This window comes from Osmia lignaria, chromosome 16 (genome assembly GCF_051020975.1).
Source record: "Osmia lignaria lignaria isolate PbOS001 chromosome 16, iyOsmLign1, whole genome shotgun sequence".
NCBI lineage: Eukaryota > Metazoa > Arthropoda > Insecta > Hymenoptera > Megachilidae > Osmia > Osmia lignaria.
This window is the reverse complement of record NC_135047.1, coordinates 1,288,219-1,302,257: the sequence shown is the minus strand read 5'-3', so window position 1 is coordinate 1,302,257 and position 14,039 is coordinate 1,288,219. Positions and strand designations below refer to the sequence as shown.

The window sequence follows — 14,039 nt, the reverse complement described above, 5'->3', positions numbered from 1 at the left end:
TCGTGCACTTGTTGCGACAACCAGATATCTCGTATATCATCGAAAAATAAAGCGCATCAATCAATCCTCTGTACCCTGAATTGTTTACATTCTAATGAAAAAATATCAGAAAGGTTGGTATTAAAGGTTTATTAATTAAACTGCAAAAGGATCATAAAATCGAAAAATTCTCCGAGCTTTGTCCGTGAATCCGGATAAAGAGAATCAATTACTCGCATGAGGGTTCAAGAAGTAGATATATCCGCGGATATCTTCGCGGTCCTATTTCTAGATAAAATCTCGGTATTCTATTAACGGCAGGGGTTGGAACTGGAGAGTATTAGGTAACTTGGAACCAATAAACGAGTCGTTTGCCAGTGATTAACTACATAGAGAGATAGAAATCCCTAAGGGGGCGTCGAAGAACCCCATGACCGTAGGAAGGACCGTTTTCAGTCGGCGTTTTCTTTCTGTTTCGACGGGCATGCACACACGTGGCGCGATATTCGCCGGAGAGAAAAGGGCCGTTTAATCCCATTGGGAGTGCTAATCTTTGCGCGCAGGAAGCCCCCCGCAAATACCCCATAAACGCCGAACGCCGTACGCGGTACGGGGAATACAATGGGGGCCGGCTGCCACCGACCGTGAAAATAGGCCGCAATGTCAACCCCCCGAGATTCATCTCCCTATCGCGACTCCTCCACTCGCCAATTTGTTGCAAACTCGTTAACGCCTTTCCTCTCGTCTTCAATTTCCTATCTAACTTTCGGCTTCGATATTTTACTGTAAATATCAATGCGAAACACGATACCCCCTATACACGAAAACGCGGTACGGTATTCTCGATTGAAAAATGACAAAGTCGGGGAAAGAAACGAAAGGACGAGGCAAAGGGAAAGGCAAACAGTGACACGTCGGTGACGCGAGACTTGTAAACGCTACGGATACGTTAGGATCGTTGAAAGTTCACAATGTTCCAGGATCCACCTGTCCAGATGGTTATATCCAACGCGAACAGAGTCGAAAATTTTCGTCAACGGTGCAGGGTCCACCCTCTGAAACTTTTCGACTTCTTTTTCTTCTTCTTCTTCTTCTATTTTTCACGATAGTTTTATGAGAGGACGGAAGTCGAAGGCTGTCAGGGTAGAGCGGGGACCAGGGTCCCTCTAGCAATCGTGTTCCACGGACGAGGCGTGTCTCGAGTCTTTTAACCATTTGACACCGGCGACACGTAGAATACATTCTGCGGGCGTCCCTCGTACACGCAGATTCCATCTCAAGCGTCAACCTGTCCGGAGAGTCTCGTTTCTCGAAAGCTGATGGGGAAGTAGCCTCGTGGATGAACGTTTCTCGGGGAAAGGGGGACACGAATCTTTTTAACTCTCTAAGCTTGCTCGAGCACGACGCGCGATAAGCGTTGCACCGCTAATTCCGTAGACATTAAAATTGCTAATTGTTGTAATTTTCACCACAATTAAGCCTTCTGCTTTCGAAACGATATAAATCGAGCGATTTCATGGTAAACGGTCGTTTAGAATTTTTCCAAGAGTATCGAGAAAATGGTTGAAAGGTTGCGGTAGGTAGAAGAAGCGTTGAAAAGAGTGTGCTCTTTCTCGCGGAATCCTCGGAACAAACCAGCCGAGATTACGAAGGTTTTTGCGGTTCCTTTAGTGGGAAAACGATGTAAACTCGAAGGGAGATCCAATCTAGAAGAGCTTGCGTCCCTTGACGACCGACGCCTGTGGTGCTAGCCTTCTACTTAGCTCCCTCTCTCCCTCATTTCGAAGGACACGCTGTCCCCTTTTTCCCCTTGCAGATGGAACCAATGCACCTTTTTGTACTTTGCATCACTTAACGCTTCGTCGAACGTTTTCACGTCCCGGTATTTTCACGAAAACGCGGCCAGGAACGACCGCAACTATGGGCGGGATTCTGCATCGCCCGAGGTCGCAGACCTCCATAAGTTTCTTTTTCGAAAACACGATTCAGTAAGATGCTCTGTACTTTGCATAGTCGCTGATAATTGAGCTTCTAGGATGTCTCGAATGTTTATTGCGCGAAGAAAACAGTTTGAAATTCCATTTGATCCCTGACAGATGTCCCACGGGCAACGTTCGATCGTAATCGCGAGTCTCGTTTCGTTTCGCTTGATTTTTTTCTGCTGTCCCGCTTATCGCGACCAGATAGACTAGAAATGTTACTATCCGGTTTATCTGTTAATCGTCCAGCCACTCGACAAATGCTCGTCAACGCGATTGAAACGATACTTAAAAAAAACCGAGTCAACCGCTCGGCTGATGAATACGAGAGAGAAAAAAAGAAGGAAAGATCGTAACGGATGCGTTTCATAATTACAAGTGAACGATATTTTAACGCAGGTACGGGTCTTGGCCTAACGCAAAGCCGTAAAGATGTTGATTTATTTCACCGGCACCGAAGCAGTATTACCGAGTCGTTTAATTAAACGGGCCAGCGATGAACGCGTGACTCCTTTATTAGCTCGTTCTATCGATCCGGTAGCTCCGGAACGTCCGACACCGTTAGCTTTGCTCCTCTCCGGGTCTTTGGTGCACCGGGTTGCGTTGAAAAGCAAAAGATACAATGCTCAGCCACTCCCGAAGAAAACGATTCGTAATGGTCGGGGGGCGTTGTGTTTTGCGTCGATCGTTTAACCCTTTCAACAGTAGAATTTGGCCTGTTTGGAAGTAGAAATATAAAGCATTTTTAATATTTCGGTGGTGAAAAGATCATCTTCGTCCATTTTCATTGCTCCACTTTCTTTCTTCGGTGATCGCGAGAAATGATGGGCCAGGTTTCCTCGAGTTCTTTCTACCTTCGCCCCGCTCTTTTCTTTCAATCTGTTCGCTACGTTAATGCTGCTCGTATTTCCTCCGGTCCAAGCCACCGCCTCCGCTTCTGCTTCAACCTCGTTTCAGCTCTCCTCTCGTCGGGTTTCGGAGGATGCTTTTAGAAGGCATTAGACGGGGTGCTCACGGTTCGTCGCCCATAGTCGCTTTGCATTAAGGATCCACGCAATGTGCTCGACACGATCTCTCCACCTCGCTTTCTTGCGCTTCGTTTCTCTCTGGTCGTTTTTTCTTTCGCTCCCGTTGATAGACACCCGGCGAAGAAACCGCGATATAATTCGCGACGAGTCGAATCGTAAGGGGAGAAAGAGTTTCACGCGCGAACGCATCGGAAACAACCGCGAACGATTAATTTTTCCGCCAGAATTTTCTTTTCTCTTCTGTTTTTCTGTTTGACGAGATCTTTCAAAGAGAGAGTAAATATCTTTCATCGTCTTAACTTCGCAAGAGAGCTTGTACAAATATTTCGTTTCGAACTTTCCAAATGATTTTTTATGAGGTCAAAATGGAGATGGGCTAAGGGGTTAAGGTGGTCGGGTTCGGTTCGGCCCAAGGGTCAAGGTCATCGGCATGGCCAGGATCAGCGAAGAAGAGACGTATTCGCGAAAGGGACGGCAAATCGGTGGCACAATCCTTAATTAAGGGATGAGGCACCCGGTGGCCCGAGTCACAAACCACGCTCGTAAATTCTTCGGCAAACGCATTGAAAAAAAGTAAAAAAGTTGGCTGTGGACGGTGGAACGAAGAGGGTCGGTGGAAATAAAAAGGAGAGCGAAGAGGAACGAAGGTGGCGGCGATGATTCCAACAAACTGTACAGTCCTCGTAGGAAATCGTTCTATCTGTTCGTCTTCTCTCACCTTGCCTCGCCTTCCAGCTCGAAAATTAACGTAAACGTAAATCACTTTCCAGCCGTCCCGTATTCCGGAATTCCAGCCACAAAAACTACCTGTCCGTCGAAACTAATAACGCCGCGCCGGCACCGCGTTTCGCTTCGAACCGGCAAACTCGCTCGATTATCTTCTTCCACGACACTCTTCGCATCCAATCGAATTGTCAGCTTCGAAATTTGCAAGTTATGCGACGCGGACACCGTGTCGCTTTAGCGAGAATCGAGATATCAGAAATGAAAGGGACGGACAGATGTTGAGACAAAAATCTGTCCTTGCTTCGAGTACGACTACAATTCTCTTTCCGTTCAATCTCCATTTCTGTTTCTCTATGTGTACACAGGAGTTACAGAATTTATCGAGAAAATTTTAGTTTGTCCATTTAAATCGACCGAGTCATTTGTGGTGGATAAAATATGCAATGGGATTAATAATATTTTCTACGCTCAGACTGACAGGTGTTTTGCATCCTTGGTAACAGATGGTAATACATTCGATTTGACATTGATAGCGTGATCCATCGATAAAGTATTAGCAGTTGGAGGATAAATTTTTATTCTTTCCTACTTCAATGCTATTTCACGTGCAAATACCCCATCTAATTATGTTCCCGTCGAGTCAGGCGAGGTCGAGTAAGCTCAAGTTCGATAAGTCGACCAAAAATCTTTGGTAGTTCGAGTTCTTATGATGTTGGCTGTACCCCGTTGCAGCACCCCGCGTCTATATATAGATGTGGGACAAACGCGCACACCCATAAAGGATATCCAACGTGAGCGTGGAACGAGCCTTGAGCATATCATGGTAGGAACGGAATATGGGATGGCATGGGAGATGACACATGGTCTGGCCGCCGGTTGTGTTGTGCGTCCCGTATTGCCGACCAAAGTGTCGGACGGAGAGGAACGCCTGGGTATACGACGATGGTCGGTTGGGTAGAACGAACAAGGAAGCTTCTATAGGAGCACTGGACAGAGGCCATGGTCAGAGAAATCAAGAGAAAAAGAGAGAAAGAGAGGCCGGTTAACTCTGTGCCACAAGCCGCCGGCGCGAGAGCACAGTAGCGGCAAATACCCATAAATATAAAATATGTCCCTTCTTTTCACCCTTTTGCACGCACACCACTCTGCTCGCGTAATATATCGATAGCTGGCTACACGCACCCACCGATGCAAAAGGTTCCACCCTCCCTCCTACCTCTTTTTCTCTCTTTTCTTCCCTTTTTTACCTTTTCTCAGGACGTTTTCTTCGTTCTCGCGTACACGCGGCTATCCACCTCAACACCTTTGTGTACAACATTCCTTGAATCTTCTCTCTTTCTTCTTATCATTCTCTGAATCCGTACTTTCTTCATTTCTATCCCCTTCTTATTTACCTTTGATACGCGTTTACCTTCTCTCTCCTTCACTCCCTCTATCGTCACTATCGCTTGATACACGCAATCCGTGACTGCTGCAGCCGAGAAGCGTGGAAGAAAGGATTCCCCGTGGTTTTTACAATCTGCCGGGCATGATTACGATTAGTTGCCTCGGGGAGGATGGTTTCGGTAGCGAGTTCGGTTTCAACGCTGCGGTCGCGGTTGCTTTCGTTCCTGGTTCGGTTACCGGTATCGGTTAATCGGTTGAAATTCATTTAACCCACGCGTCCGTGTAACTTTATGGAACGTATCCAATTTCTATCTTATATTCGCACGTGTTTATCCTCTTTCACGCGTGCATCATTCTACACCTATGGTATCCTAATTTCGCGAACGAGCCGTATATAAAGCGCTCTTAATCGAAAAATTAACCGCACGATTTTCATAGATACACTCGAAGGCTACGTACTCCCAAAGGAAGTATCAGTTTTAACAGTAATTACGATAGCACCTTTCAAGGTTTCAATGAAACAGAATCCTATTAACCATGCGATATCAGTCATATTATCCCACGGTTTCAAGCGACAGAAAATTTATTAAATCCGCACCACGTATATCTCGATAATTGTAATCATTAATTGAGCATTTTCTGAAAGAAACAACCTACGTCCGCGGAATACAATCGCCATTGTTTTATTAATTCATTGGTGCAACGAGGAGTGGCGGAATCCGACAAGGATCGGCTCGTATCAGAAGAAGGCGGTTGAACGGAATTGAATTCGATAGGAGACGATTTGTTGTTGTTATTATTGCTATTGCACGTGTTTCTATATCGGTATATATGTATAAGGTCGAAATAAACGGAGACTAGCTCGTGAGAGGAGAAGAAGAAGCGGTCGAAGGACGGAGAGCGGAGAAGCGGAACGACAACGAAACCCGTTCTCATTATTATATTCATATTCAGAGCCGCGCGATGTGGCAAACCCTCCTCCTACTTCTGTTCACCTCTTTCTCTATCGTTATACGTTTTTTTATCCTCGTCTCTGTCCGTTCGAGCGCATCTCGACAGCGTAGAACGGTATAGATATAGCGGTATAAAAATCTCTATAAAAAGTTGAAAAGTGCCGCCGCCGGAGTTGAGGGGCGACAATGGATGAAATATGCCGCTCCGTTCGACCCTACTGGAAGCCTTAAGGTGCCGGGACACCTCCTTACACCTGCACAAGCCTCCATATAGCGCCTTATTATAAACCGACCGGGACGAGAACCGACACGGACAGAATTCATAGGAGGATCCACGAAATCGACGCCGCGCCACTCCGCTCTTTGCTCGAATTATTTCTACTCCCGAATGATTAGGAGTCGGGTCATTCTAATCGATTTTTCATCGCTTCATGACTTTCAGAAAGTCGTCGCTTTCGGGGGTAATTCGCGTTGCTTCCAGTATCAACGCCTTGCGAAAATATTGCGGTTAGCGATTAGCTTCGAAGAAGATAGCAACTTTTGTATCCGGAAGCCACGAATCGCGATTGAAAGGCTAATCGATCCTTGTCGTTACTCCGTGCGCTGGAGTACCGAGTACCTTCGTTTAAACGCGATCTTATTTGACCTTTTCCTAGCTCGTAGAACTCACGAAAGTCCTTTCACCAGCTCGATACACCAGCGGCTATTTCGCGACGACCCCGCTTCCGAGCAAACAACTAATTTGTTCTTCTAATTGGCGCTGTTTCTTTTCGCGAACTCGACGCGCTCGAGTTGATGAATATTCGCGTTAGAATATTTATTCGAACCTTTCAATTTGTTAACTCGGATCGACTCGGAGCTATATATCAAACGAAACGAATAACGCCGATCGCGGCACAATGCCGGTCGTTAATAATGATTTGTACCAGTCACAACGGTTTTTTCATCGAACCAGTGACAAATTCTCTTTGATTTCGTGGCTTTATCACGGTCGAGCGAGTCCCGAATATCGTCGCTGATTAGAGGGTCCATTTTATTTCGCGAATCCAGTTCTGGCACGAGTTTGAAGCCCGTTCGGGAACAGGAGAACGAACGACGTGCCGCGTCCAGGTGTTTTCGAGACAGGCAATTCCGCCTGGCACCTTTTGCCGGATAACCGGAACCCCCCGGCGAGCTTCAACGAAACCACTAATTGGTGTCGTGGAAGAAAAGTGGCGGGGATGGTGTGCAAGAAGTGAAAACTATCGAGGACAGTTCGTTGGGAAGCAAGAGGGGGTGGAGTTTCGGTCCCAGGAAGCGGAGGGCTGTTTTTCAAGACGACAATGAGGCTGATTATTAGTCAAACCGGGGGGTCTCTGTTGTGGCCTGAGGACCCATGGTGTTTCGTAGTACGCAGGCACGACTGATGTATACCTAGGCTGCTGTACCATCCAAAGGATATAGCCGTTTGTCGTCCTTTCATCATCGACCAAAATGAGAAACAACCCAAAGCTATTTGCAAACCTTTCGGATGCTCCCATCAGCCGCGTACAGGTGCCTGCTTCTTGAAACCGATCTACTTGGCTAGTCTGAAGATTCTTTGCTTATTCTACTCGTCAAGAAGCTGGGATTTCCTTAGGAAGGGTTACGCGTCGACGTATCGAACATATTTCGTAGTTCCTATTATCGACAATTCCCAATAAAGCAGTTCGACGCGTTCAAATTAAATTATTCATGGAAGAAAACTTTCTATTCCGACCGAGAATATTTCAAGGCAGTTTTTTCGGAGTTTCTACTTCGCCTAGGCTCACGATTACATCAATGAAAATATCCACACGTGCCATAGCGCATCCTCGATGCAGACTATAGGCCAAGATGTCATCGCTTGTAAATCATGACCCACCGACGGCCAACTTAATTTACGACCACTTTACGAAGCAGCGACGGGATAAAACGATGATTCGTCCTACGTTGCTAGTTTTTCCAGAAATCTTAGCGAGTTTCGTTCGTTCCGTCAACTTGCAGGCGTATCACTCCGTATGGAAATATTTGATTTGGCATTATCGGCGGCACGAAGAGTGTCGTTGCTCGATCGAGCATAGGTTTCCATAGAAATTTTCAGAAAAGGTATCTCGTGGAAGTCCGACGGACGGTCTGCCAGGTTCGCCGCTGACTCACTCGACTCGCTCGAGAACGCAGCTGGTTCCGAGGCGAAGGCAACACGGAACGGTCAGGTCGAACCTGACCCCATCCTGGCCGTTACCGTTTCTGAGTGACGTCTTCATGTCTGGCTCTGCGGGGCATTCCTCGTTCTCATTGTCCGTTTGTCCGTCAGTCCGTTCGGTGCCTGGACACGGGACGTATATCGGCGAACCCCCCGTCGTCGGCCACTTCTCGCCACGAAAAACTTGGCCAACATCGCTACGCGCCAAGTGTCCCGTAAAAAGGACGAGAAAACCGCAAAAATAATCAACCGGATACCCAGAGGATCGCATACCCACGCGTCGCGAAATAGACACCGTCTCCTCTCCGTCTCAGCTGATTAAACACGAAATTGCATACCGTTTTCAAGTTTGTTCCACTGAAAATTTTGCTGTTCGATAGGAGAACGATTTACTCCAATGATTATACCGCGATGTTGAAAGGTTGATAGAGAAGCAAGAAGACGTTAGCGGTTTCAAAGGTTCAGATAGCTCGTGTAGAAAAAATCATTACAAAGATTGATGTGTTTCGCACGCGGCACGCTCTACGTTTCCACAAGCGGTGGCTGTCTTTATCAAAAAGGAGGCGCGTACTTTTCATGACGATTAGCGGAGATGACGTTGCGTTATTCGGATAAATATGTACGACGGTTTACCGGTGCTTCGCAGAGTGTTCGCTCGGTTCCGAAAGAATCGGACATCGGTTCGTGAATGGACTCCGAAAGGCGTTAAAAACGCGCGGGGAAAGAGAGAAGGGCAGTTTCGTTAATTGGCCGCAATTAACAGAACGAGCCCACGTTTCGTTACCATGATTCGTTTGGGATGGATGAAAGGATCTCGTTTAACCTACGCAAACCATTTCTATCGTTCCGTTATTTTAATCGGTCGACAAACCTACGGCTACTAATAAGCCCTGATATTCTTTCGGATAATGCGAAGGCGTTAGGAAATATTGTCGAATTGGATTGGAACTTTCATAAGTAATACGCAAGGACTGTTGATCCTTAAAATTATAATTCAATAAAATTATAGGCAAGGGGGTGGTTCTAGTGATAAGTACCTAATTCAAACGTACAAAATCGTTATAAAAATTATAACGCAAGGAATCTGGATAAGTAATAGCGTTGATAGTTGTTCGAACGCCTGCTAAATTCTAAAAATGATATTTTATTTCAGAAATAGAATGCAACGGGTTTCGTTCAGTGGGTCCGAACGCGTCGTTTGGGCGTGTCACGGTTCGAAGCAGAGCTATACCTAATTTTGCATAATAAACACCTTGTATCTTACAAATTGGATTTCGTTCTTGTAACCAATTTTATGAATTTAACATTCGGTAATGCTTTCGCTCTCGCTTACTAGTTCACGATCATTCTTAAACGATAATATTTACATCACGCAGACATAATTGGAAGGTTGCATTGTAATATGCCTGTGATTTTCAAAATATTTCAGTTTACTTATAGTACGGCAAATGTTAATTTAATCAAAAGAAAAAAAAAACAGTAGTAAATTCCGATTCTCGTATTTCCGACATCTTACAATGGCCCGATCGACGGAATGTTATCAAACACGATTCGTCCTCGGTCGTACAAGAATTTGTACGCACGAATGTACAAACATTTACAAGATGTTCCGGCGTTCACTGTGTATCAACAATTTTTCAAAATCTCGAAACTTCAAGAGATTCTACGCAGATAATCAGTCTGCAGAGAATTAATTTGTAATAAAATATTAACGTGATAAATGACGCAGGAGTAAAAGTCCTATAATTGCAATTAATCAGAATGCAATTGTTTCATTTTTCAACGATAAGATTAAAGTTTTGAACCGTGTTCTATAAGAAAATCATTCCGACGTTTCGCAAGCATTGCAACTAGCTTCGTCAGAGTGTAAATATTAATATTATATGAAATTTAATCTCATCGACCAATCCAAATATATCAAAGAGAATCATCGGTAGGAAATTGATCAACTTATCAAGCCGTTCTCTTACCTGTTCAATACCCGATTGCCGTTCTTTCTCCTCTGCTCCCGATATCCGTCCGTGGTGTTTGCTGAATCGTTAATTGGCAAACGGTAGCGCAGCTTCCGGAATTCGTCTGACGGTCGTTCACTCGCGAGTTTGCAGTTCGTTCCTTTAGAAAAATCCCAGTCGTGACACACGCGAGACGCGCGTAAATCGTTCGTTGAAACCGATCAGATTCGTTCGCGCAACCCTGGCTAGCTGTCGTGATTAAAGGGTAGCTGCCGTCGAGATTGCAAGCAACCAGGATCTCGTGGTGGTCTCGACGGCGACGGAACGCGAACCGCAGAACCGGATATCGTTGCGTGAAACTCACTTTGGCCACTTTGGGTCCATATGTATCTCGCGCGAGAGCAGCGATATCTCGGATACTCTGTCGGCGGCGGACTCTTCTCTCTCTCTCGGGGACGCCGGTGACGACGAACGACGGCGGTTGCTTCCTGGTACCGCCACTCGATAGCGCTGCCTTCGTCCTCCCGACTCGTCCTCCTACCTTCTTCGGATCCCCACCCTCGTGCGACGCACACATACGCGAACCCTTGATCCCCAGGATGCTCGTCGCGACGCGTCGCCTCGCCTCGCTTCGTACACGCGAGCACGAACTCGCGTATTCCTCGATTTCGCGTCCCTACTCTCCTTCCATCCTGCTTCCCCTACCTCTGCCCTCAAGGAACACACACGAAGAATCCAGGGAGCGGCGATGTCCGAGAAAGAAGGAAGAATTCCAGCCACGGAGGGTATATCGCGAACCTTCTTTACCCTACCGATGTCGCGACCAACCTCTTTCTCTCCCGGTGGACGCACGCCTGTCCTTTTTGCGGGCAACACCGACGTGCCAGCAGCTGGACGAAACTTTGGAGGGAGAACAACCAGAGAGAGAGAGAGAGAGATAGGACGAATAGGTGTGCAGACTTGTGGTCCGTCCTCCAACTGGCTCCTCTCACCCCTCTTTGACTCTCCGTTGGAACACTGGCAAGGAATTTTAATGGTGACGTTACGCGGACTCTTCGATAAAAATGAAGGTTAGCTTGGAGGATGCTTCTGGAACAGCCCCGGTTTCCAAGATCTCTATGCTACTTTTGCCTTCAGAGAGTTCCTCCCACTCAGCCACCCGCTTACTCGACTTCCTTCACCCTCTCGGCAAGCTTCCGTGCTCCGTTTACCGGAAGAGGGAGAACCGATCTGCCTTCTCCTACTTTTCTTCCGTTCCGCTTTTCGAACGAGCACGCGTTCCTCGATCGGGGAACGTTATCACGCCTGATTATCTCCCGTATCCTTCGAAACGAATTTCAACGAGGACCGAGATCCTTCGAACCGATCTCGCGTCCGGAAATTCCGAAAAATTTCGGTGAAACACTAAACACTGACGAGCTTCGAGTCTGTTCACCGATCGCCTCGTTCGTTCCTCGCCCCACCACTCTGTTCTCGGCTTTAAACGAGCACGCGAGCGCGGCATCCTTCCCTCCGTCGCACCCACACACGCTCCGAAGGTCACACCGTGTGCAGCGGGAAGACAAAGAGGGGAAACGAACGCGCAGCCTCCGCATGGACCAAAATGGCCGGTCGAGCGGGGACCGATTGGCGGGATGGAAAGGAAAGGGGCGTGGTGAGCGTACGCCACCTACCTTCCGACCGGTCGACGATAAAAATAAAGCGATACCCGCGAACTAGTGGGGATGGAAGCGTGGAGGGGGATCCAGGAGAAATATACAGAGCAGAAGGGCGAACGAGAGTGCAGCGGGGTGCACGTTGCTTGCATTCGTTACGCGTTTTCGAAAGGGAGAATGGTTACGATGGGGAGGGCGAGGGTACGAGTAGGGGAAAGGAGTTTTTTTTATAGATCCCTTCCCCGTCTCTCCGTCGCCGTTTCGCTGTTCCACCGCCTCCACTAACGAACGTATTTGCGAGAACGTATGTGTCGCGCGTAATGTACCGTGGACAGAGTATGTGTACATAAGAGAACGGTAGACGAGAAAGTATGTTGGTGAGCGCAACGCGAGCGCGAGTATAACTCGGTGATCGTCATTAAGAGAGATGCTAATTGGAGGTAAAGCACGCTCGAGCCGACTGCTCGCCTGACTATATTTACTCTCGAATTGAGAGCAATATTTTTTCCCGTTTATACCGCGTTTGCGCGTCTTCCTTTGGATGATCTGATCGTTCTTTTATTGGTGCTTCAAACTGGTCGTAAAGTTTTCCTACAGGTACATTTCTGTATAATTCAGTCGTCGTATTTTCGAAAATTTCTATGAAAACCCTTAGTTTAGTTCTTTCTTAGAACATTTTGTAAATTAGTAATAGAAACGATCAGAGTTTAGATGAGCCACGAGGCTACTTCAAATCCATATCCTATTGTTGTTGCTGTGAAATTTGGGTGAATCGAGAGGAGTCCCGTAAAAAACTGCAGTTAACTTCAGGTGCAATTTTCCAGAACGGTTAACCCCGTTTTCCCAGCAATCGAGACAAACCAGCCACGAGTAATTTTCTTCGAATACATTGTTCCACGGTTGAAGGATCAAAATGTCCCTGTATATCCAGGGAAGCGTCCGCAAAGGATGATACTCCTTCTGTCGGGTGTCCGTCTCGTGGACAGAAGCAGAAACAGCCGACGGTTGTTTGTTTGTACACTGCTAACAGCCGGGGTGCGGCTGGTTGGTTGCATTGGTACAGTGAAAAGGAACGGAGGGAGGTAGATGGGTATATCGTGTTCCATTCTATGGGTACGGTTGGTACACGATGCCGTGTGTGCGGTTGAAGGGAGGCACCGCGTTACCAGCCTGAAAATTGAATGTCAGCCAAGAAAGAAAATGTCACAATATTCCGCGTGTCTGCTCTTTCTCCCTCTCACCTTTACCTATTCCTATCTTTCGCTCTGTCGCGCCAAGTTCCCTGTTTTTCGAGAACGAGGGACGCGAGGGACACAAGCGCAGGACACTGGTATTCATTTTCATAGGAAGTGTTTACGCAGTGGATGGTAAAGAGAGGGGGACGACTGCGGATACAAATAACCGCATAACACAGGAATGAAAATAAAAGCGTCAAATAAAGTACATACATGGAACAATATCGCGGGCAATAACGTTGCCTAATACATTTGAAATACTAGCCGAGAAGCTAGCGAATTATAACGGAGTGGGTGGAAAGAAAAAAATTCGATATTTTGTCTAACACTTCGGAAATGAAAAAAAAAAAATTATATCATCAAGCCGTGACATAATTAATTTGTTTCCTTAAATGCCGCATAATATTAGGATTTTATGAAGCGATAAATTTGAACGTTCAAACGCGACGACCCCCCAATTTGCCAGCCTTCTCCTACGAGTTGACGCGTGAATCGACGTATCCTGTCTCGTTGACCGAGAAATCCTTTCGGCATCTGCAACAGCCAGGCCTAGCCGTTGTTTGGCTGCGCCTTTTCTGAAAAAAGCGTGTCCTGCCGGGACACGAGGTCGTCGCCGTAATCCGACGTCCGAATGTTTGACAGAATAATTTTCACGTTAGCAGGCTGCATTATGCTCCTTTATGCTCGCGCCTAGCCCTACGTATTGTCGTCGAAATAAGCCGTATCCCACACCGTACGGCCCCCTCGGCTTTTATACGCTTTTGCGCGTATACCGTGACCTCACAAAAACCGGGGAACCCCGTCGTATATAGTTGCCACTCGACCGGCAACATAGAAGGAGCAAGAAAGAGGATAAGATTAGAGGAACCTAGCCAAACCTCCTTTGGTAGCATCCTATCCTTGCTTTCGATACTTTTTTTTTTCTCTCTCTTATTCTTTGTCG

At 46.8% G+C, this 14,039-nt stretch overlaps 1 protein-coding gene across 1 annotated transcript in view; it reads right to left on the bottom strand.

Annotated features, from left to right (window-relative positions):
* Positions 1–11,650, bottom strand: part of LOC117600584 (uncharacterized) — a 34,947-nt gene extending 23,297 nt beyond the window's left edge. Inside the window, exon 1 of the mRNA XM_034316178.2 lies at positions 10,225–11,650. The gene's annotated coding sequence lies outside the window, so the exon portion shown is untranslated. The remainder of the gene's footprint in view (positions 1–10,224) is intronic.
* Positions 11,651–14,039: the final 2,389 nt, after the last annotated feature.